Genomic DNA, 23,400 nt, shown 5'->3' on the forward strand with positions numbered 1-23,400 from the left:
CGACCTCTACCACCTAGAAGGACGAGGGCAACAGGCACATGGGAACAACACCACCTGCACGTTCCCCTCCAAGTCACACACCATCCCGACTTGGAAATATATCACCGTTCCTTCATCGTTGCTAGGTCAAAATCCTGGAACTCCCTTCCTAACAGCACTGTGGGAGAACCGTCACCACACGGACTGCAGCGGTTCAAGAAGGCGGCTCACCACCTTCTCGAGGGATATTAAGGATGGGTAATAAATGCCGGCCTCGCCAGCGACGCCAACATCTCACGAACGAATAAAAAAATTTTTTAACTTTTTGTTTCTTGTCCGAGGACACCCAAGTCTCTTTGGACGGCAACATTTAATAGTTTCTCACCGTTTAAAAAATATTCTGTTTTTCTATTCTTCCTACCAAAGTGAATAACCTCACATTTCCCCACATTATATTCCATCTGCCATCTTCTTGCCCACTCACTTAACCTATCTATATCCCTTTGCAAACTCTTTGTGTCCTCCTCACAGGTTACTTTCCCACCTGGCTTTGTATTGTCAGCAAACTTGGAACCTTCATCGAAGTCATTAATATAGATTGTAAATAGCTGAGGTCCAAGCACTGATCCTTGCGGCACCCCACTAGTTACAGCTTGCCAATCTGAAAATGACTCTTATCCCTAATCTCTGTTTTCTGTCCATTAACCAATCCTCTATCTATGCTAATATGTTACCCCCATGAGCCTTTATCTTACGTAACAACCTTTTTTGTGGCACCTTATTGAATGCCTTTTGAAAATCCAAATCTATGACATCCATTGGTTCCGCTTCATCTACCCTGCTAGTTACATCCTCAAAAAAACTAATAAAGTTTGTAAACACGATTTCCCTTGCATAAAACCATGCTGATTCTGCCTAACCATATTATGATGTTCTAAGTGCCCTGTTACCACTTCCTTAATAGTGGATTCCAGCATTTTCCCAACGACTGATGTCAGGCTAACTGGCCTGTAGTTCCCTGTTTTCTCTCTCCCTTCTTGAATAGCGGAGTAACATTTGCTACCTTCCAGTCCACTGGGACCGTTTCAGAATCTAGTCAATTTTGGAAGATCATAACCAATGCATCCACCATCTCTGCAGCCACCTCTTTTAGAACCCTCAGATGTAGGCCATCAGGTCCAGGGGATTTGTCGGCTTTTAGTCCCATTAATATGTCCAGTACTTTTTCTCTAGAGATATTAATTGTTTAAGTTCCTCACTCTCATTTACCCCTTGGTTCCCCACTATTTTTGGTATGCTTTTTGTGTCTTCGACTGTGAAGACAGAAACAAAATATTTGTTAAACACATCTGCCATTTCCTGATTTCCCCATTATAATTTCACCTATCCCAGCCTTTAAGGAACCAGCATTTACTTTTGCTACTCTCTTCCTTTTTACATACTTGTAGAAGCTCTTACAATCTGTTTTTATATTTCTTGCTAGTTTACTTTCATATTCTATTTTCTCCCTTTTTATCAACTTTTTGGTCAACCTTTGTTGGTTTCTAAAACTCTCCCAATCCCCAGGCTTATTACTCTTCTTGGCAACATCATAGGCCTCTTCTTTCAATCTAAAAATCTCCTTAACTTTTTTAGTTAGCCACAGGTGGATCACTTTTCCCATGGAGTTTTTATTTCTCAATGAAATGTATATTTGTTGAGAATATTGAAATATTTCTTTAAATTTTTGCCATTGCTTTTCAATTGTCAAACCCTTTAATTTAATTTCCTAATCTAACCTTTGACAACTCGGCCCTCATACCTATGTAATTGGCTTTATTTAAGTTTAAGACTCTAGTTTCTGACTTAAATACGTTACTTTTGAACTCAATGTGAAATTCTAACGTATTATGATTAAGGTATGTTTATTAACTTTTTTTTACAATGGAAAATGTAATTTTATTTTATTTAGTATATTTTTCATTGATCTGGCCCTTCCCACCTGCTTTCACCAGGCATGAATCGGAAGCTGTGGGAAAGCCGCCCAGGTAACGTTAAAATCATTTTAAGTGTTCAATACACAAAATATAAAATAGCTTAAGTACCTCAGGTACATTGCCCCTTTAATTATCGGCTTGCTGGATTTAAGTGGGGGCGGGACTTCCTGTTGTGCGCCGCACACAGATTTGCCTGAGTCTTATTCAAAAATGGATAGGTTCCAGCTGGGATGTCTGCCCGCTCCCAAAAGCATCGATTTTGATTGCCGCCCCCAACCCACCCGTTCTTCCCTTTTAAGATCCTGCCCATAGTCACAACATAATGAACATGGCAGAAATGCCAATCAATCAGCAGGAGCACAACAGTCTGAATCGGTGGAATATCGTGGACATGACAAAGAGATCTGGGTATCTTGTGGATAGGTTATCAAAACCCTTGCTTTGGTATTTGCAGGCAGTAAAGAAGCAAATAAAATTTTGAGATGTACAGCTAAAGGGTGAGATTCATATGTATAAGGATGTGGTGTTGACGTTATATCTGGTCTTAGTGAATCTAAGAATACTCTGTTCAGTGTCGTCTCTACATTACAGGAAAGATTGGGGGAGTTCAGAGGACAGCTACGAGGGCTGAGTTATGAGGAAAGGTGTCCAACCTTGGACTTTATTTTCTGAGCTTAGGAAAATGAGGGTGGACTTGATAAGAGGTCTTTAAGGTTTTCACAGGTATGAGGAATTTGGATCCAGGAAAGCCCTTCTGTCAGGTATAAGATTTGAGGACTAGGGACATAATTTAAAGCTAAGGATGTCAAAAGAAAATATAAAATTTAGACTTTTTTTAGTAAGAGATTGATAGTTATGGAATAGGATACCTGCGGGCATGGAAGAACAGAAAACCATGGCGCAGTTTTTTAAAAATCTGGATGAATTTCTGTTAGGGGAGGAGAAACATGGCTGTTAGTTTCCTTACCATGATTTTGAAACTAAGGAGAGGTTTGGAAGGGTAGGCTAGATGGACCAATCATCATCTTCTGTTCCAAACACGACTGTTACTATAGTAGTCAAAACTCAGGCATGAGGATGACACTCAAAGGAAGGAATCATTCTCTATCTATAATTATTTATAATATTTACTATGTCAATAAAATAGAAGTATCATTAATCATTCATTAAATGTCAAGCTAAAATTTCACTGCTTAAAACCTGACAGGCTGTTGTAATTTAATCACTGAGAAATAAAATAAATCTATCATATGACTCATAGAAGCATATAATATTTTCCCATTCTCAAGTGGAATTTAGAGTCTAGCATGCATTATAGATTTCACAGAGACACTAGATGGGTGACAGTTAATAATTATATGAAGTTTTAATTTATTATTGTGGCTACTTACCAAATAAAACAGCCATAATTGACAAAAGAGGCGAGAGATAACAAAACTAAAGGAAAGAGCATACAAAAGTGCAAAGAATAGTGTAGATCCAGGGGACTGGGAGAGATACAAAGAACAGCAAAGGAAGACCATAAGAAAGTCAGCTGCAAAAAGGAATACAAAAAGAAACTTGCGAAGGATATCAAGATTAACACAAAAAGTTTTTACAATTGTATTAGAAGAAAAAGGGTAGTCATGGGTAATGTGAGCCCTTTAAAAACAGATGCGGGTAATATTGCAAATGAAAATGAGGAAATGGCAGACTTGTTGAACAATTACTTTGTGTCAGTTTTCACAGTAGAGGAAATGGAAAATATACCTGACATTCCAGGGAAATGAATAATGAGTCAAGGACTGGAACTCACTAAAGTTAAAGTAAGCAAGGAAACAGTATTAGAAAAAATAATGGCACAAAAGACTGACACATCCCCACGACCTGATGGTTTCCACCCCAGGGTTTTAAAAGAAGTAGGTGAGGAAATTGCAGATGTTTTAGCCATAATCTTCCAAAGTGCTCTCGATTCAGGAATTGTCCCTTTTAGATTGAAGAACTGCAAATATAACTCCATTATTTAAGAAAGGTGAGAGAGAGAAACCAGGAAATTATAGACCTGTTAGTCTATTGTGGGGATGTTATTGGAATCAATAATTAAGGACAGAGTGACTGAGCACTTAGAGAAATTTGAGCTGATTAAAGAGAGCCAACATGGATTTGTAAAGGGTAAGTCATGTCTAACGAGCCTAATTGAATGTTTTGACGAAGTAACTGAAGTAGCAGACAGGAATGTCTATGGATGTGGTTTATATGGACTTCCAGAAGGCATTCGATAAGGTTTCACATAAGAGATTGTTAGTTAAAATTAAAGCTCATGGAATTGAAGGCAAACTATTGACCTGGTTAGGAGATTGGTTAGGCGTTAGAAGACAGAGAGTAGGGATAATGGATATGTACTTGAATTGGAAGGAAGTGACTAGTGGTGTCCTACAAAGAATTGTGCTGGGGCCACTACTATTCACTATATTTATTAATGACTTAGGTAACATTGTAGAGAACCATATACCGAAGTTTGCTGATGGTGCAAAGATAAGTGGCATAGTAAGTAGTGTAGATGGGAGCATAAAATTACTAAAGAGACATTGATCAATTAAGTAAATGGGCAAAATTGTGGCAGATGGATTTCAACATGGTTAAGTGTGAGGTCATCCATTTTGGACCAAAAAAGGTTTCCTTAAATGGTGAAAAGCTAGGAACAGTGGAGATCCAAAGAGACTTAGGGGTCCATGTACACAGACCACTAAAATGTAGTGGTCAGGTACAAAAAATAATGAAAAAGGCTAATGGAATGTTAGCCTTTATATCTAGAGGGCTAGAATATAAAGGGGAGGTAGTTTTGCTACAGCTATACAAAGCCCTGGTTAGACCACATCTGGAGTACTGTGTATAGTTCTGGGCACCGCATCTTAGAAAGGATATATTGGCCTTGAGTGCAACGCTGATTCACAAGAATGTTACCAGAGCTTCAAGTGTTAAATTATGAGGAGATTTGATAAACTATACTTTTATTCCTTGGAATATAGGTGGTTAAGGGGTGATTTTATTGTGGTTTTTAGGATTTTGAAAGGAATTGATAGAGTAGGTAGAGAGAAACTTTTTTCCGCTGGTGGGGGAGTTCAGGACAAGGGGACATAACCTTAAAATCATAGCCAGGCCATTCAAGAGAGAAGTTAGGAAACACTTCTTCACGCAAAGGGTGGTGGAAATGTGGAACTCTGTCCAGGCATTGTTCTCTGACTATATATGCGGTGCCTTTATGGAACCCTTCACTCATCTGACGAAGGAGCAAAGCTCCGAAAGCTTGTGATTTCAAATGAAGCTGTTGGACTATAACCTGGTGTTGTACGACTCCGTACATTTGTCCACCCCAGTCCATCACCGGCATCTCCACATCATGGCTACAAAAAGCAGTAGATGCTAGCTCAATTAATAATTTTAAATCTGAGATCCATAGATTTTTGCTAGCCAAAGGTATTAAGGGATATGGAGCCAAGGCAGGTAAATGGAGCTAGGGTTCTGATCAGCCATGATCTCGTTGAATGGCGGAACATGCTCGAGGGACTGAATGGTCTATTCCTGTTCCTATGTTCCTACTTTTTTGATATTGGGGGTTAATGTCCAGTGATGTCCAACTTCAAAAGAGTTAGGTTGCAACACTGTAGCTCTCAGGATATTGGGACATGATGTTGAGCTTTGTAGAATATGGAATTTTGGATCCTGAATTAAAGAAGAATTCATCTTCTTTCATATTATATAATGATTTACCTCTTCATTTTCACTCCAGCTGTCCTCTATTGTTTCAGAACATATGATTGAGTGTGGCGTTATAGCTTTTTGAATTATAGCTCATACCAACTGGTTTGCTTGTGGGTATTACTGATAAAATTGCATTTTAAAAAAAGTGTATGATAAAAGATGAGATGTATCATGACCTGTATTATTCTTAACTGCCAGGACAGCACATATTATTAGCTACAGAGAAAATCCTGACATAGAAAAATGGTTTAAATGGTTCTTATCACTAAATAACTACTTGTTCACTATTACTACATTTATGATTTGATGGCAATCAGTATTTTCAAGACTTTGAATTTATAAAGATTTGATCTGCCATAGATGACCTGGCACGTTGTGCCCTGGAGTGGTGAGCCATGAATTGTCTCCAACAATCTCTTGTGCCTGAGTTGCTGATCACAGCTAGGTCATAGTGAACCTCTGATTGGAAGCCAGGCCTTTTCTCACAGGATTGAACGGAATCAAAACCAATGGGTGTGTCATCTCTGTGTTGCTGTTTTGCATCTCTTTGCAACTGGTACAAAGTTGCAGAAAGAGAGGTCTGACAGTGGGTTGCTCACCTACAACTACAGATGGTAAGTTGAGCTAAAGAACAGGTAAGAGAAAAAAAAAGTTCTACACTCACAGGAAGGTTACCAACCCCACAAATCTTGTACGGGCTCTGCTTCATTTTCTCAGGTGATGGGGCATTTAGATAGCTCGTGGAAGAGGTTCTTGTAACTTGAGGGTTATATGATGAAAATCACTGCTGTACAGCATGGTATGCCTCTATCTTAAAATGCGAATTTAAAGCAAGCAGCTTGTAAGAATATTGGAAATGGGGAAAAATTGACACTTTTTCTTAATGCTACTAACCATCATGCTCTGCAGGCTGTGCTGTGTATTTTGCTGAATTTACAGCTTATTTTGCTGAATTGTAAACTGTTAACCTTTGACTAGTGACTGACCCTTGTTACTCTCATTGTGAGGCAAGGCAGCTATGTGGTAAAAGAGGAACAATGACCCAAAAAGCTGAACAATAATCCAAAGATAGTGATAATACCAGGACAATGATGAGATAGCTAGATGAGTGCAGTCAAACAAACTGGCCACTTTGAAAAACAACCTTGCAAAGGGTCTTGTGGTTAGATGAGTAATGTTAAAACAACCTGACCATCTTGAATATTTTGGAAAAACAACTTTGTTAATCTATAAGTGTCTTATGAATAATAACTCCATATATGATGAGATTCCTTCCAGGGGATGGGACATAAAAACCCAATGTCTTTTGAGCACAGGGCAAAGGAATCAGAGAGAACCAACGAGGTCTGAAGAACACCTAGCTGTGTGAAGGTGACACATCTGTCAGAAGAACACCTGACTATCAGAAGACTACCTCACTGTCGGAAAATCTTAAACGACCACGTCATCAACTTAATTATGAACTCTGCCCAGAGATCAAACGGGGTACTATTGTTTTGATCTTTGTTGTCTAATATTTTATACTTTTACGTGTTTGATTAAACTGTTAATAAATGAGACACTGATTACCATTTGGTGTCGCATCCGAATCTATTACAAGCTGATTCAACTATATTGGCTTACATCTACAGAGGTGATAAAGCAATAAGAACTAACTTGCTGAACCCTGCATCCATAGTTCCTGTATTTTCTATAACAGAAATCATGAGGATATAATGGCCTAGAATTTCCTAGAACGGCAAAATTGGCGGCAAACACCGTAAGTTAGACCCTTGTGCACCCTGATCCTCCAGTGGCGAATTTATGCCAAAATTTGCAGAAAAAATGATTAGAATATGTCACAACAAGCATAGCAATAGATCGGAAATAGCGCAGCCAATGGCTTGTATCTGCAAGGAGATGGAGACTGGCGTTCCCACCACATGCAGTTTGGTGTCAGGGGTCTGTAGCTATTTTAGAGAATAGAGGGTCTCCCTGCTATTAGTAAATGAAGCTGCCACTCATTCAACTTATACTCCATGTAGATATAAACAGTAATAGACAAATATAAATTTATATATATGTATGTTTCTTTTGTTGTGTAAACTACAACTTCAAGACGAATTTGATACATCATATGCTGCAGTAGATTTTATTAGAGCATAAGTTTTTTTATTAAATGCTATCAAAAAATCAATCCATAACAAATAATGTAAGATAAGCTGCAGAGGAAATCATAGATAACTTTACATGCTTACAAATAGGTGTTTAGTCTGAAACTGCAAAGCATGTATGCCGACAGATTCCTATCATCAATGGAAGTATTATTAGCACTGCATCAACAACATTACCATGCATTGTTTCAAAATTAATATACTATTTATTCTTTAGAATGGTAATAGCCAAAGAATCTTTTGGTTTCCAAGACTGCAAACATTCAGAAAACTACCATAACTAATATTATTTGCAAAAACTAATAATCCCAAGTTTTAAAAAAAATCTGCACATTTTGTATGAACATAAGATTCTTGTTATTACTAAAGAGTATTACCTTATTTGATTTTCACCAATACTTTTTTTCTGAAATCAAAATAATAAAAGCCTTTGAATTCTTAAGTTTTTTTCAGAGTCCTAAAAGTGAATATTTTGATGATTCTACATCTAGCATGGAGTTCTATCTCGCCAGAATGAAGAGGTGCAGGGGCAAAGAGTTTTAAAAATAATTTCATTCTCGGGTTATGGGAGCCGCTGGCAAGGCCAACATTTATTGCCCATCCCTAATTGCCCTTCAGAAGGTGGTGGTGAGCCTTCTTGAACCGCTGCAGTCCATATGGGGAAGGTACTCCCACAATGCTGTTAGGTAGGGAGTTCCAGGATTTTGACCCACCGACGATGAAGGAACGCCGATATATGTCCAAGTCTGGATGGTGTATGACTTGGAGGGGAACCTGGAGGTGGTGGTGTTCCCATGCACCTGCTGCCTTTATCCCTTTAGGTGGTGAAGGTCATGGGTTTGGGAGGTGCTGTTGAAGAAGCCTTGGTGAGTTGCTGTAGTGCATCATATAGGTAGTACACACTGCAGCCACGGTGCGCCAGTGATGGAGGAAGTAGATGTTTGAAGTGGGGAGTGGAGGACTGGTGCAATATAAAAGTGTCAACCAGCTGCCAAGAAAGCGAGCACAGACCTGTAAGATGTGCTACTGGTGATCACACATCAGTTGCACATTAATGGAGTGGAAGTCCTTGTGATTTATGAAGGCAGAGGAGTTGTTTGAAGGACCCACCAGGGTAATGTGGGTGCAGTCAGTGAGGCTCTGGACTTGGGACAATCTGCATGAACCCCAGAGTATTATGTTGCTTCCGGATGTCCATGGGGAAAGTGATGAAAGTGTTTACTCTGGCAAACATGGTGTCAATCACCTGCTCAATGCAAGCATGGACTGCAGACTGACTGATGTTATTTATATCCCCAATGGCAGACTGGAAGGAGCCAGAGGCAAAGAAGTTGAGGGCTGCAGTGACCTTGACTGCAGCAGGCAATGCTGTGCTAGCTGTGGCATTTGGTTGCAGGTCTTATTGCAGGAGGTGACACTACACTGACAATCTTCCTAGAGAAGCACAGCCTCCCGTATGCATTGCTTTTCTGGGAACTGCAGTTATGTTGTCTAAACTCTGTTGGGAGGGTAAAGATTCTTGTAAGCATTCCTCCTTCTATTTGCTCTCCTTGCAGCTGTGTTTGCTCTTTCCTCCTGTTGCCGCTCCTCTTCTTCATCCTCTAGCCAGAGTGAAATTGCCAGAAGGATCCCTATGAAGAAAAAAGTGCGATACCAGAAGCACCATAAAATGTTCTACAACACTTTGTGGGTTTTGGCTACCTAAACCATTTCAATGTAATACAAGCAAAAAGTCTCCCAAAATGTACCAACATTTTACCTGAGAGCAGCTGAGGATCCCTTTAAATACTGCTGGAAGTGGCTGACTTCTATCACCCATAGTTTGTGGGAAGAAGAACTGTCGGAAGTAACGTGTATAGAGACAGAATGACTTTAGGGTCCTGATAAGATCATTTGACCCCATTTTGCATAAATGTACTAGGTTCTTCCCGATCTCTGTCCGCCTAAATTGAGGCCCGCCCGAAAATCGGAAGAGATAGACAGACAGTCAGCAGTTCTGTTCTCCATGCAATTTTTGTCTTGTTACCACCCCATTTCTAAGTGTAAATGGGGCGGTAGCAAGACAGAGATTGCCCCCTTTATGTCAACAACCCATCAAATGTCACACAGATCAGAGAGAATTCCTGTGCTATTATTTGTAAAGCTTCCAAGCAGAGTAGTAGACTTGCTTTGGCAACAGGCCATCAAGCTAAAATAACAAAATGAAACTTAAAAATTAAAAAAAATCCCAGTACTTGGGTCCAGCTAAAATTCATAGGAACAGATATAATATAGATTTAAATATATTATAGCATATTGGAGACAACATATGTCATGGTCACCTGTGACATGGTAAATATCTGCACCTGTGAGAAATCATAACCCATTTCTGATTTTGCTAGTTATGTGGTCAGTCTCAGTTTTGGAGAAATTTATTCTATTATCATAGATCAACCCCCTTATAATGTATATGAGCTGTAATATTCCCTTTGTGCACCCAGTAAATAATTATACCACTCTTTGCCAGTGTACATGCACGTAGTGTTAAAAGGGTAAGGAACCACTATACTATTAACTACAAACATGAGTGTGCACCAATATATCTGAGTTGAAAAGATATTAATAAATCATAACAATATTATCTCAACTCTAAATAATAGATAGTTGGTGGAAAAGCCACAGAGGTGTGTGATGCCCTTCAATACTATGTGCTGCTACATATCTGTACTTTCATCATCTTTGGACCTATTTTATCCTCTACAATTAATTCCTGCCTACCCAGTATTGTTTGCATATTATAGGCTGAAAGTACTTTACATTTCAAAGCGCTTTGCATAAAATTGGTAAGTGAAAATCTACACATTCCAGGTGATAATGTTCCCAGTTTGAGAGCATAGCCAACCAATTAAACTTTGAAAATAGACACTAATTTAAAATTTATCAGTAACATTTCAAATCATTTATTTTGCACTGAAATGTGAAGGATGGTTACAATGTATTATATATATGTTTCGACTATTTTAATAATCTTTTTAAGTTTAATTGTGCTAACCACAATCATTTGAACCAAAGAGATAAACAATTATTTAAACAACCGAATCAATTCAGGGAATAAAAAAAGTTACTAAACCTACTTATTTTTCATTAAAGCTTGGAATTAATCCAGGCATTCAATTTGCATCACATTTATTTTAAATTCTCCTTCCAGGTAAAATTAATAAGACCGTAAAAGCACCGAGCCAATGAATTCTTGAGCCAGAATTGAAACAGGGGCCGAGAAATTGAATGGCATTGCGCCTGTTTTTCGGCCACGCAGGCCGCTGCCGATGATTTAATTGGTGCCGCAACATAATTTTAAGGTCCACGCAGGGCAGGTTCCGCGCTGTCTGCAGAAACACGGCGGGAGAAGCCGACTGGCCCGAAGAGCCCTGAGTGAGTCTTCAAACTTTCCCTCTCTTTGAACTCCTTGTTGGCTAGGAGGAGGAGCAGCAGTAGTGCTCCCCCGAGGCCCCGCTAGGAGTCCTTGGGCCTCCCCAACCCCGGCACCCCCGATCTAAGTTGAATCCTCAGTCTTTGGCATTCCCCCGATTGCGCATCGCGAAGAAGGGAATCCCCAACCCGCCTGATTCTTAGGCCATTGTCAAGGGAATCCCCAGCTCATTGATGGACCGAGACTGTTTTCCCCCAGGGACCCGCCTGCGGCTGAATTCCCACTCCCATCCGGCGGCCAGGTAGTGAATCTGGTCGGTTGCCGGGTGGGAGTCCTGGAAGTTTTATTTCACGTTCCCCACCTCGCCCGCACCCTTTCCGTCCCCCCCATAACAATTGAGGTCTCTGGCTCCAGCAGTTTGTATTCTTGCAGTTTTTTTTGTACATACTTTTTTTTGAGTGCGACAAAGATATTTGAAGCATTATAAACAAAAAAATGCTTCATACCAGTAACAAACCTCTTTCAGTGTTGAAATAATGCGCTGTTACCTTTCAATGGGTTGTTATGCCATGTAATGCACAATGTATTATCAGACCCACTGAACAAGTCAAATTGAATTTTTATCACAATGTTCTGGCAACTTTACCAGTATTTCTAGGATTGAATTCCACAATTCTGTCCATTTTCTATGAAAACTGTAAATTGGCGGCTATTATTAGTATTAATTAATCCATCGTGACGTTGCACACGTGGGGTGGTTGAAACTCATCTTCAGCAGTCGTGCAAAGTGAGCAGGATTGCATCTGCCGTTCGTTATATGCCCAACTAATATTTAGTTCCATTGATTTCAATGGATCTCAATATCGGGCAGGGCGTATAACAGGCGGCCCATGCGGTACCGACTACTTTGCGCTACCGCCCCAAGACTAATTTCTACCCCGGGGAGTCACTACCAAGCGCACCATTCTGGTCAGGCAGGATTAATGTGGATGGGGTAGAGGGACTAGGGGGTAGTGGACAGGAGGAAAAGTAGGGAGGAAGAGGAGGAGGAGGGTTGGATGATGTTTGGTTGATTCGTGGTAGGGGAATACAGTTCCACAGGACGTATTTTGATGCTCTTTGGAGGGACAGTAGAGTGAAGGAAGATTTCCTTGTTAAGTGGGGGGAAGTGGTTGGGAACAATTTCCCCTACTCAGCAGGGGGTTCTACAGGCCACAACTATTACTCAGTGGGACGGGAGGGCCATAAATTTTATGTGTGGACAATAATACTTGTCATTGGGGATGGAGGGGGCGGGGCGGGGGGGGAATTATACCCTTTTCCTCTCGGTTGTAGTCCATTCTTGACCCTCTTTTGGGGGAAGGGGCTGAAGTGTCTATGAATGAATTAACAACAAATAGGAACATTTATATAGAAATACACTTTCTATTTCAAAGACTCACTGGTGGAAAAAGAATTGTAAGAACGCCTCTGTTTCCCATTCCCTAATCCCTAAATTTTCCCTGCCTTCCTTACTGTTTCAGCTTTGATGCAGGTGAATTTTACATTAATGAGATCTAAAGATTTTGCATTAATCAATTCAAACCCTCCACACTGATGATATCAACCTTGACAGTTTATGCAAATCTTCCATCAGGCTGTGACAGACAAGAATGACAACTTGGAAGAAACGTTATATAATCAAGTGAGTTGCTTATTAACCTCTACAATTAAACAACATGCTTAAATTGGTGTGCCAGCTGCAAAGAATTTCTTCATGTATGACATTCTATTGATCATTTTACGATTATAGTCTTGTGTTTAGCCTATGTCCATTACATTCCATATTTGACACCACAAAATCTTTAAAATTGTTCATTATAGTTATAGGAAAACACCACTAATTTCCTGCTTCATTCATTTCTCTGATCTTGATAATTTAGTGTCTTCCCAGCTACTGGAACTGGAGTTTATTAGCAGCTGCCAATCTACAGAAACATCCCTCAGCAATTAGCCTCAGATTGATCTCAGGACATACCTATTTAGACTATTTACCACAGAGAGTACTTGAGCAGTGGCCTTAAAGGGACAGGCCAGATTAAACAACAACAACAAATTGCATTTTTATAGCACCTTTTAACGTAGCAAAACCTTCCAAGGCGCTTCACAGTAGCGATTATCAAACAAAATTTGTCACCGAGCCGCACAAGGAGATATCAGGACAGCTGACCAAATGCTTGGTCAAAGAGATGGGTTTTAAGGAGCATCTTAAAGCAGGAGAGAGAAGTAGACAGGTGGAGAGGTTTAGGGAGGGAATTCCAGAGAGGGCCCAGGCAGCTGAAGGCATAGCTGCCAATTGTGGAGTGATTAAAATTGCGCAATAGGCAAGAATTGGAGGAGTGCAGAAACCTTGCAGGGTAGTAGGGCTGGGGGAGGTTACAGGGATTTGAAAACAAGGATGAGAATTTTAGATGAGCTCAAGTTTATGGAGAGTGGAAGATGGGAGGCTGGCCAGGAGAGCATTGGAATAGCCAAGCCTAGAGGTAACAAAGGCATAAATGGGGGTTTCAGCAGCAGATGAGCTGAGGCGGGGCAGAGCAGCTAACTATCACGACACGCTCCTGACTACCCATTAGCAAGGTTCACAGGAAATGAAACTAGTCTAACTTATTGCCTGCTGACAAACTCCTATTTCCACAAATGCATCTTTAGTAATATTGGCAATGATTTAATAACAAATCCTCAGTATGTAAGAAAGTATTATTTTTAATTGGTGTGTGTATTAAATTTGAAAAACAAATTACAGTGAAATACTATTTTGTTGTGCTCATTTATTATATTGCATCCTGTGAGAAAGTGTTCCTTTTTTTACAACATTGTGTTTAAAGAAGAGGGATATTATCTTGAAAAATTAAGATGCATTTTAGTATTTTTTTCCCTTGTGATGCAGTATCAGAATTTCTGGTAATGTTTCATTCTAATGCCTGCTATAACTTAATGTTCAACAAAGATGTAATATCCTAACCACAAAAAATTAATAGTTGTTTAATGATATTAACACCATCCTTTTATAAATAATTAACACGGGTTTAATAAAGCAGTTGTTAAATCATTAGGATAATTAACTAACTACTTCTTGTGATTTCTGTAAAAAGTAAACCTCCTGCTGGGTATGATTTGTGTTATTGAGCCTGTCCTTGTAGTAAGTGTCATTATGGAAATGGAATCAGGATGTATTGTGGCAGATACAACAGCAGCTGTATTTATATGCTGACACAGATTAAATTATTGAAGCCTTGGGGTAATTCACTGGTGTATGTGTTTGAGGGACTGTGTTGTATGAGGGTCTATGTGAAGTGAGGAAGCATGTTTGAGACAATATGGGCTAGATTCTCCTCCACTATCCAGTCTGAAATGGAGTGGCAAAATCTGGCATTGAGTTCTACTGCTGACCCACCTGGGCCTAGATTTATCTTCCCCTGCCCTATTGGGACACTTTCCCTGCAAATGGCGGTGGGACACGAGGCCCCAGGTACCCAGCGGGTTTTCCTGGTTGCTGCCTCCTAGGACCTCCGTGGGAAGGTTGCGGTGGGCCCAGGGACTGGCAATAACGGCCCTGAGGTGCCCAACAGAAGGAGAGGACCTTGTAGCAGCCTCCTCTCCTTCCAGTCTGGCCCTCACTCACTTTCTGGTGTAAGTCTTGGTAATACCGATTTTCCAGTCTTTGGGGCTCTTCTACCCCTTTAATTGCCTGACAGCCTATTCATTGCTGGGATTTTGCAATCAGGCACTGGAGGGCTCCCTCTTGGCGGTGGCAATTTTGGTAGGAGCCCACTGTGCATATCAGACGACCACATCCCAGGGAAATTAGTTGGGGTTGGGGCAGAGTTGGAGGGGTATGCAGAAGTCCCATCTTCCCAGAACCTCAGAGGGAAGTACAGCCCAATATGTTTTAAAAATATATGTGCAACGTGGGCATCACTGAGTATATCCCCACACGTCAGTAAAATGGCATGATTAACAGTCTGAGTCCTTGTCTGTTAGAGAGTTTGTGAAGAATGCTTTTGGCTCTAAATCTTTTTAACATAATTTTGACTATGTAGCGTATAAATTTTCTAGGATTGTATCCATGGAGTATCCTCTTGGTGCAGACCTGATAGAAAGATGGTTAGTGCCAGAGTTCAGTCTCAAAATAGCTCTCTGCTGCTTAATTATACTACAGTGTGATTAAGCAGTAGAGAGTCATCCTAGGATTTTGCTTGGGTGCCAATCATCCTCTCATTGTGCTATTACCAGCACCCAGAATGAGAAAGAGTTACAGGCTCTGCTGGAAACATAGGCACTTAGCATAAGGCACACCAAAATGAAGCTCATGCCCATGAGGCTACCTCACTGAATGAATGCCCCATGTCATTCGTCATATGGAGTAAGTTTATAGTACAGATATAGCCAACTTTCTGCTTTTTATTTTGTTGAACTGGGGTAAATGTCAGTTTACTGAACTTCTGTTATATTTTAGGCTTTGAACACTTCTTTCTGTCTTTGGATAAAATGTGAATGGACTACATTTTGCCTCTAGTCATCATGCACCATGGAACCCTTATCTTTTGCAAGTCACACCACTTTGCATGGAGGTCTATGAACAAAAGAGGTGAAGTGATCTTCCCTGCTTACTTGTAGGAAGTAGAGAAGGAAATGATTGATTATGTAAAGGTGAAGGTAGGGTCCTGCTGGGCTGTGCAGAAAGATGTGAAGGGGAGTCTTACCTTTGCATTCCTGGTGAGATCATTACATTTCTACACTGCAGCCAGGTCTTGGTGTAAATGCATACACATGCCATGCCTTCTGCTGCAGGCCCTTTAGAGTCTGCAGCAGTGCTGGATTTCCTGCCAACCAAATCAGCAAGCTGCCTATCGGAAGCATGTTTCATATTGGCAGCAATATTCGCAATTCCTGATAATGAAGCAGTCCGTGCCTGTGTGCAACAAGACCTGGACAACATCCAGACTGGGGCTGATAAGTGGCAAGTAACATATGCACCACACAAGTGCCAGGTAATGACCATCTCCAACAAGAGAGAGCATAACCACTTCCCCATGACATTCAATGGCATTACCATCACCGAGTCTCCCATCATTAACATCCTAAGGATCATCATTGACCAGAACCTGAATGGGACCAGCCACATAAATGCTGCGGCTACTAGAGTAGGTCAGAGGTTGGGTATTCTGTGGTGAGTGGCGCACCTTCTGACTTCCCAAAGCATCGTTACCATCTACATGCCACAAGTCAGGAATGTAATAGAATATTCTCCAATTGCCTGGTTGGATGCAGCTGCACCAACACTCAAGCTCAACACTATCCAGGACAAAGCAGTCTACTTGATTGGAACCCCCATCCACTGGCTTAAGCATCCACTCCCTCCACCATCAGTGTACCATGGCTGCAGGGTAAGCTTTCCTCAACACCCACCTCCCAAACCTGCGATCTCTAACACCTAGAAGGACAAGGGCAGCAGGTGCATGTGAACATCATCGCCTCCAAATAACACACCATCCCGACTTGAACATATCTTGCCATTCCTTCATTGTCGCTGAGTCAAAATCGTGGAACTCCGTAACTAAGAGTATTGTGGGAACAACTTCAACACAGATTGCAGCGGTTCAAGAAGGCGGCCCACCACTACCTTTTCAAGAGCATCTATTAATGGGCAATAAATACTAGCCTTGCCAGCATTTCCACATTCCGAGAATGAATAATAAAGAAAAAGCTTGCCTACTGCATGCTAATAAGGGATGACCGGAAAATGGGATGAGTTCTCTACCAATTCCGCCGGGCAATCATTCCTATTGCCCTGCCCCCACCTGCCCTTTAAAAATCCAGTGATGTCAGTGGGCAGAGCCAGGGGTGGGGAATCCTTACACTGGAGTTCCCATTTCCCCAGCTTAGTCAGGGCATGGTGTAGGATTGGAGGCTGTTATGCCAAGTATGATAATACATACCCCCTCCAGATGGTGTAATTGGGCCCCACTAGGGAGAGAAGGGGGTAGGCAAAGGGAGTGGCCTGGACCCTCCAAAAAGGGTAGATTTTTGTTTTCAAATCATTGAGTTTGGCCCTCTTGCAGCTGAAGGGGACATGGCTTGGCTGGGGTGGACCTGAGCAACCCCCCATCCCGATGGCAGGAAACTGCTGGATTTTTTGGCTGCATAGGCCAAATGTGGCAAAAAGGCATCATGGGGATGTTTGATGTGCTGAAGCATCAGTTTGCACTGATGGAATAACTAAAATCAATGCCTGTAGTCAGTGGTGCGGCACAGTGATACAAACAAATTGCACTCAATGACAATAATAGTAAACCTTACCATCAGCCGGAGGCTTAATTAGAAATATTTCAGTAAGACTGTGAGCGCAAATATAGAACTAGGTCATGAGTGCTTCATTGTGTAACATAAAAAGGTCACCCGGTCCAGTTGGGATGCATCCTAGCTTACTGAGTGAAGTAAGGGTGGAAATTGTGGAGGCTCTGGCCACAATCTTCCAATCCTCCTTAGAAATGGGGATGGTGTTGGAGGACTGAAGAATTGCAAATGTTAACCCCTGTTCAAAAAAGGGAGAGGGATAAAGCCAGCAATTACATGCTAGTCAGCATAACGTCGGTGGTGGAGAAACATTTAGAGACAATAATCCGGGACCAATTTAATTGGCATTTGGAAAAGTATGGGCTAATAAATGAAAGTCAGCACAGATTTGTTAAAGGAAAATTGTGTTTGACTAACTTGATTGAGTTCTTTGATGAAGTAAGGGAGAGGGTTGATGAGGGTTTAAGGATTTTGGACATTGGGTCAAACCCCATTTTACTCTTCTGAGCTACTGGATGATTCAACATATAGGATTAACCAGTCCCTTTAGTGATTTGGACATTCACTTGGATAGTACATTTACAGTACATTTGAAAGCCAGGGTTAACGTGCTCGGGACATTACAGTGTAAATGCACAATTGCAAAACAGCAAAGTGCAAACTATTTAAATTGGATAGTTGAACATCAGTTTAACACTGCAGGAGCAATATAGTACAGAAACTGTAGACAGGCTGCGACTTTCAATAATAACGGATAAGGAGAAGCTTCCAGAAGGTTTTTGATATCAACAACTGCGATGGACAAAGAACTGATAGGACACCTGGCTTCGCGTAGAGGTGTGATATAAGAGGTTCATATGGTCCAACCAGCTATCCATCTTAATGCTATGGACAAATTGGGCCTTCTCGTAACTTGGTTCACACCTATTTGCTCAGAAGCATATAAAGATAAGACAGCATAGCAGTCAAAACAGACAGACAACATCGGAGAAGCTTCAAGAGTTAACGACTGTAGCATGAGTTCCTCCAATGAGACTTTGACCAAACCACTTTGTCTCTAAACTTTGGTGAAAAGACAAACCTTAATGAGAAGGACTTTGACACAACTGTTACCACAGTAATCAACTCCCTAATTTTGGATCTAGACGACTGCTTCAATGCATAAGGTTGTATCTGTTACTTGCTCACTTTGCTTCATGCCTGCTTGTGCACTTTTAAATTATTAAGTAAGGAACGTTGCAAACTCCCACTTGTATTATCGGGTAGAGTAATACTTGTATTAATTAAGTTGCTTCATGCTTGCTATGTGCTCTTTTTAAATTACTAAATAAAAGAAGCACTTTGATTCACAAAACTACCGCGTCAGGTCGCTTTCCTTGCCTGAACTATCATCCAGATCCATGAATCTCTGGGAAAGACCCTAAATTCCTTACATGGGTAGTGTGGTTGATATGTATATGGACTTTCAAAAGGCATTTGACAAAGTACCACATAATAGACTTGTTAGCAAAATTAAAGCCCATGGGATTAAAGGGACAGTGGCAGCGTGGATACAGAATTGGCTAGGGGACAGGGAGTAGTGGTGGACAATTGTTTTTCACACTGGAGGGAAGTATACCATGGTGTTCCCCAGGGGTCAGTATTAGGACCTCTGCTCTTTTTGATATATATTATTGACCTGGACTTGGGTATAGAGAGTATAATTTCAAAGTTTGCAGATGACATAAAACCCAGAAATGTAGTAAACAATATGGAGGATAGTAACAGATTTGAGGAGGACATAGACAGACTGGTGAAATGGGCAGACACATGGCAGGTGAAATTTTAACTCAGAACTGTGGAATGATGCATTTTGGTAGCAAGAATAAACTAAATGGAACAATTTTAAAGAGGGTGCAGGAACAGAGACACTTGGGGGTGCAAGTACACAAATCTTTGAAGGTGGCAGGACAAGTTGAGAAGGCTGTTTAAAAAGGCATTTGGGATCCTGGGCTTTATTAATAGAGGCATAGAGTACAAAAGCAAAAAAGTTATGCTAAACCTTTATAAAATACTGGTTAGGCCTCAGCAAGAGTATTGTGTTCAATTTGGGGCACCACGCTTTAGGAAGGATGTCAAGGCCTTAGAGAGGGTACAGAAGAGATTTACCTAGAATGGTGCCAGGGATGAGGGACTTCAGTTATGTGGAGAGACTGGAGAAGCTGGGGTTGTTCTCCTTTAGAACAGAGAAGGTTAAGGGGAGATTTGATAGAGGTGTTAAAAATCATGAACGGTTTTGACAGAGTAAATAAGGAGAAACTGTTTCCAGTGGCAGAAGGGTCAGTAACCAGAGGACACATATATTTAAGGTGATCGGCAAAAGAGCCAGAGGCAACATGAGAAAACATTTTTTCGAATCGAGTTGTAATGATCTGGAATGCACTGTCTGAAAGGGTGGCAGAAGCAGATTCAATAGTAACTTTCAAAAGGGAATTGGATAAATACTTGAAAGGAAAAATTTACAGGGTTATGGGGAAAGAGCAGGAGAATAGGACTAAATGGATAGTTCTTTCAAAGAGCTAGCGCAGTCACAATGAGCCGAATGGCCGCCTCCTGTGCTATACCTATTATGATACCATATGTGCTATTAATAGCGGGTGAAGCATCGGAGCAGGTAAAAAGCAAGGTCCAGGGACTAGGCCTCAATCGGGAGCCCGGAGTCCAGAGCGAGCGCGGACCTGCGAGAGACTGGGGGCGGAGCATCGGAGCAGGTAAAAAGCAAGGCCCAGGGAGTGAGGAGAAAAACCTGAAGTGATGTCAGCACAAGGGATAGAACTGATTGGTGAGTAGCTGGTGAGTTTTTTTTAGTCTTTAGTTTATTTCTGCTAAGTTTACTTAGTAATCTAATTAATAGAAGCATAGCAGGACAGCTCAGATCCGTCGAATGCACGGCCCATGCCATGTGGGAACTCCAGGACGCCTCCCGGCTCCTGGATAACTAGATACGCAGGAAGTGTCGTCAGCTGGAGGAGCTCGAATTCCAGGTTTCGGAGCTGAACAACAGCTGGCATCACTCCAGTGCATCCGCGTGGCTGAGAGTTTCGTGGATAGCACATTTCAAGAGTTGGTCACCCCGCAGCTTAAGAGAGTGCAGGCAGAGAGGGACTGGGTGACCGCCAGGCAGACGAGGAGGACCAGGCAGGTAGTGCAGGAGGCTGCTGAATGCATCTCGCTCTCTAACCAGAATACCGGTGAGGGAGAGTGGTTCCTCTGGGGAGTACAGCCAGAGCCAAGTCCATGGCACCACGGATGGTTCAACTGTAGAGGGGGGGAGGAGAAAGGTCAGGAAAGCAATAGTGATAGGGGATTCAATAGGGAAACAGACTGGCGCTTCTGCGGCCGCAGACGTGACTCCAGGATGATATGTTGCCTCCCTGGTGCCAGGGTCAAGGATGTCACTGAGTGGCTGCAGAACATTCTGAAGGAGAAGGGTGAATAGCCAGAGGTCGTGGTCCACATCGGTACCAATGACATAGGTAGAAAGAGGGATGAGGTCCTGCAGGCAGATTTTAGGGAGCTAGGAAAAAGATTAAAGAACAGGCCCTCAAGGGTAATAATCTAAGGATTACTCCCAGTGCCACGTGCTAGTGCGTATAGAAATAGGAGAATAGAGCAGATGAATGCGTGGCTGGAGAGATGGTGCAGGAGGGAGGGCTTTAGATTCCTGGGGCATTGGGACCAGTTCTGGGGGAGGTGGGACCTGTACAAGCCGGACAGGCTGCACCTCAACAGAACTGGGACCAATGTCCTTGCGGGGAAGTTCACTAGTGCTGTGGAGGAGGGTTTAAACTAATTTGGCAGGGGGATGAGCATGAGGATGCAGCATTAGAAAGGAGAAACATAGTACACAAAGGATTGGGAGAGACAGATAGCACTAGAGTAAGAAATAGTACAGTATTAACTGGGGTCAGACTAAGGGAGAATAAGAGAAGGTCTAAGATAGGCTTACAGTGCATGTTTGTAAACACATGAAGCTTGGTAAATAAGGTTGGTGAGCTGCAGGTGCAAATCGCCACATGGGAATATGATGTTGTGGCAATAATGGAGTTCTGGCTCAAAAAAGGGTACTAAATATCCCTGGATACAAGATGTTCAGGAAAGATAGGGAAGAAAAGAAAGGAGGGGGGTGGTGGCAGAATTGATTAAAGAGAATATTACAGTGCTGGAGAGAGAGGATGCCCTTGAGGGATCAAGGACAGAATCAGTTTGGTTAGAGTTAAGGAACGATAGAGGTGCCATTACGCTACTGGTTGTATTCTATAGGCCACCAACTAGTGGGAAGGATATAGAGGAACAAATTGCAGGGAAATTACAGAGAGGTGCAAGAACCATAGAATAATGATAATGGGGGACTTCGACTACCCTAATATAGATTGGGATAGTAATAGTGTAAATGGCAAAGAAGGGGAAGAATTTATGAAGTGTGTTCAGGAGAACCTTCTTGATCAGTATGTTTCTGGCCAAACGAGGAAGGAGGCATTGCTGGATCTGATTCTGGGGAATGAGGTCGGTCAAGTGGAGCAAGTGTCAATGGGAGAACATTTAGGGAACAGTGATCATAACTAATCTAAACCTTATGATACTATGGAGGAGGACACAGAGCAATCTAGAGTAAAAATTGGAGGAGGGCCAATTCCAGTGGGCTGAGAACTGATCTGGCCCGAGTAAATTGGATTCAAAGATTGGCAGGCAAAACTGTAACTGAATAATGGGTGGTCTTTAAAGAAGGTTCGGGTGCAGTCTAGATACATTCCCACGAGGGGGAAAGATAAGACAACCAAAGCTAAAAGTGACGAAAGTGATAAAGAGCAAGATGAAGCAGAAAAAATGGGTGTATGATAGATGACGGGTTGTTAGTACAAGTGAGAACCAGGCTGAGTATAGAAAGTTCAGAGGGGAAGTAAAAAAGGAAATAAGGGGGGCAAGGAGAGAGTATGAGAATAGACTGGCAGCTAACATAAAAGGGAATCCAAAAGTCTTCTACAGGCATATAAATAGTAAACGGGTAGTTTGAGGAGGGGTGGGGCTGATTTAGGGACCAATAAGAGGATATACGCTTGGAGGCAGAGGGCATAACAGAGGTACTAAATGAGTACTTTGATCTGTCTTTATCAAGGAAAAAGATACAGCCAACGCCACAGTAAAAGAGGAGGTAGTTGAGATACAGTATGGGATAAAAATTGATAAAGAGGAGGTACTAGAAAGGCTGGCTGCACTTAAAATAGATACGTCACCAAGTCCATATAGGGAATTTAAATTCAATTAATTAAATAAAAAAATCTGGAATTAAAAACTAGTATCAATAATGGTGGCCATGAAACTACCGGATTGTTGTAAAAACCCATCTGGTTCACTATTGTCCTTTAGGGAATGAAACCTGCTGTCCTTACCCGATCTGGCCTATTTGTGACTCCAGACCCACAGCAATGTGGTTGATTCTTAATCGCCTTCTGAAATGGCCTAGCAAGCCACTCAGTTGCAAAATCTCGCTACGAAAAGTCGTAATAAGAATAAAACCGGACGGACCACCCGGCATCGGACCACGAGGCACCGGACACGACAAAGGCAAACCAAGCCCAGTTGACCCTGCAAAGTCCTCCTTACTAACATCTGGGGACTTGTGCCAAAATTGGGAGAGCTGTCCCACAGACTAGTCAAGCAACAGCTTAACATAGCCATACTCACAAAATCATACCTTTCAGCCAACGTCCCAGACTCTCCCAGCACCATCCCTGGGTATGTCCTAACCCACCGGCAGGACAGA

At 41.7% G+C, this 23,400-nt stretch overlaps 1 long non-coding RNA gene across 1 annotated transcript; it reads left to right on the forward strand.

Moving 5' to 3' along the window:
* The first annotated feature begins 11,201 nt into the window (after nucleotides 1-11,201).
* LOC137340940 (uncharacterized) lies at nucleotides 11,202-18,902 on the forward strand. The gene is made up of 3 exons (XR_010966912.1): nucleotides 11,202-11,260; nucleotides 12,895-12,942; nucleotides 15,757-18,902. It is a non-coding gene; the product is annotated as an uncharacterized lncRNA (long non-coding RNA).
* The last annotated feature ends 4,498 nt before the right edge of the window (nucleotides 18,903-23,400 follow it).

This window comes from Heptranchias perlo, chromosome 22, assembly GCF_035084215.1.
Source record: "Heptranchias perlo isolate sHepPer1 chromosome 22, sHepPer1.hap1, whole genome shotgun sequence".
Lineage (NCBI taxonomy): Eukaryota > Metazoa > Chordata > Chondrichthyes > Hexanchiformes > Hexanchidae > Heptranchias > Heptranchias perlo.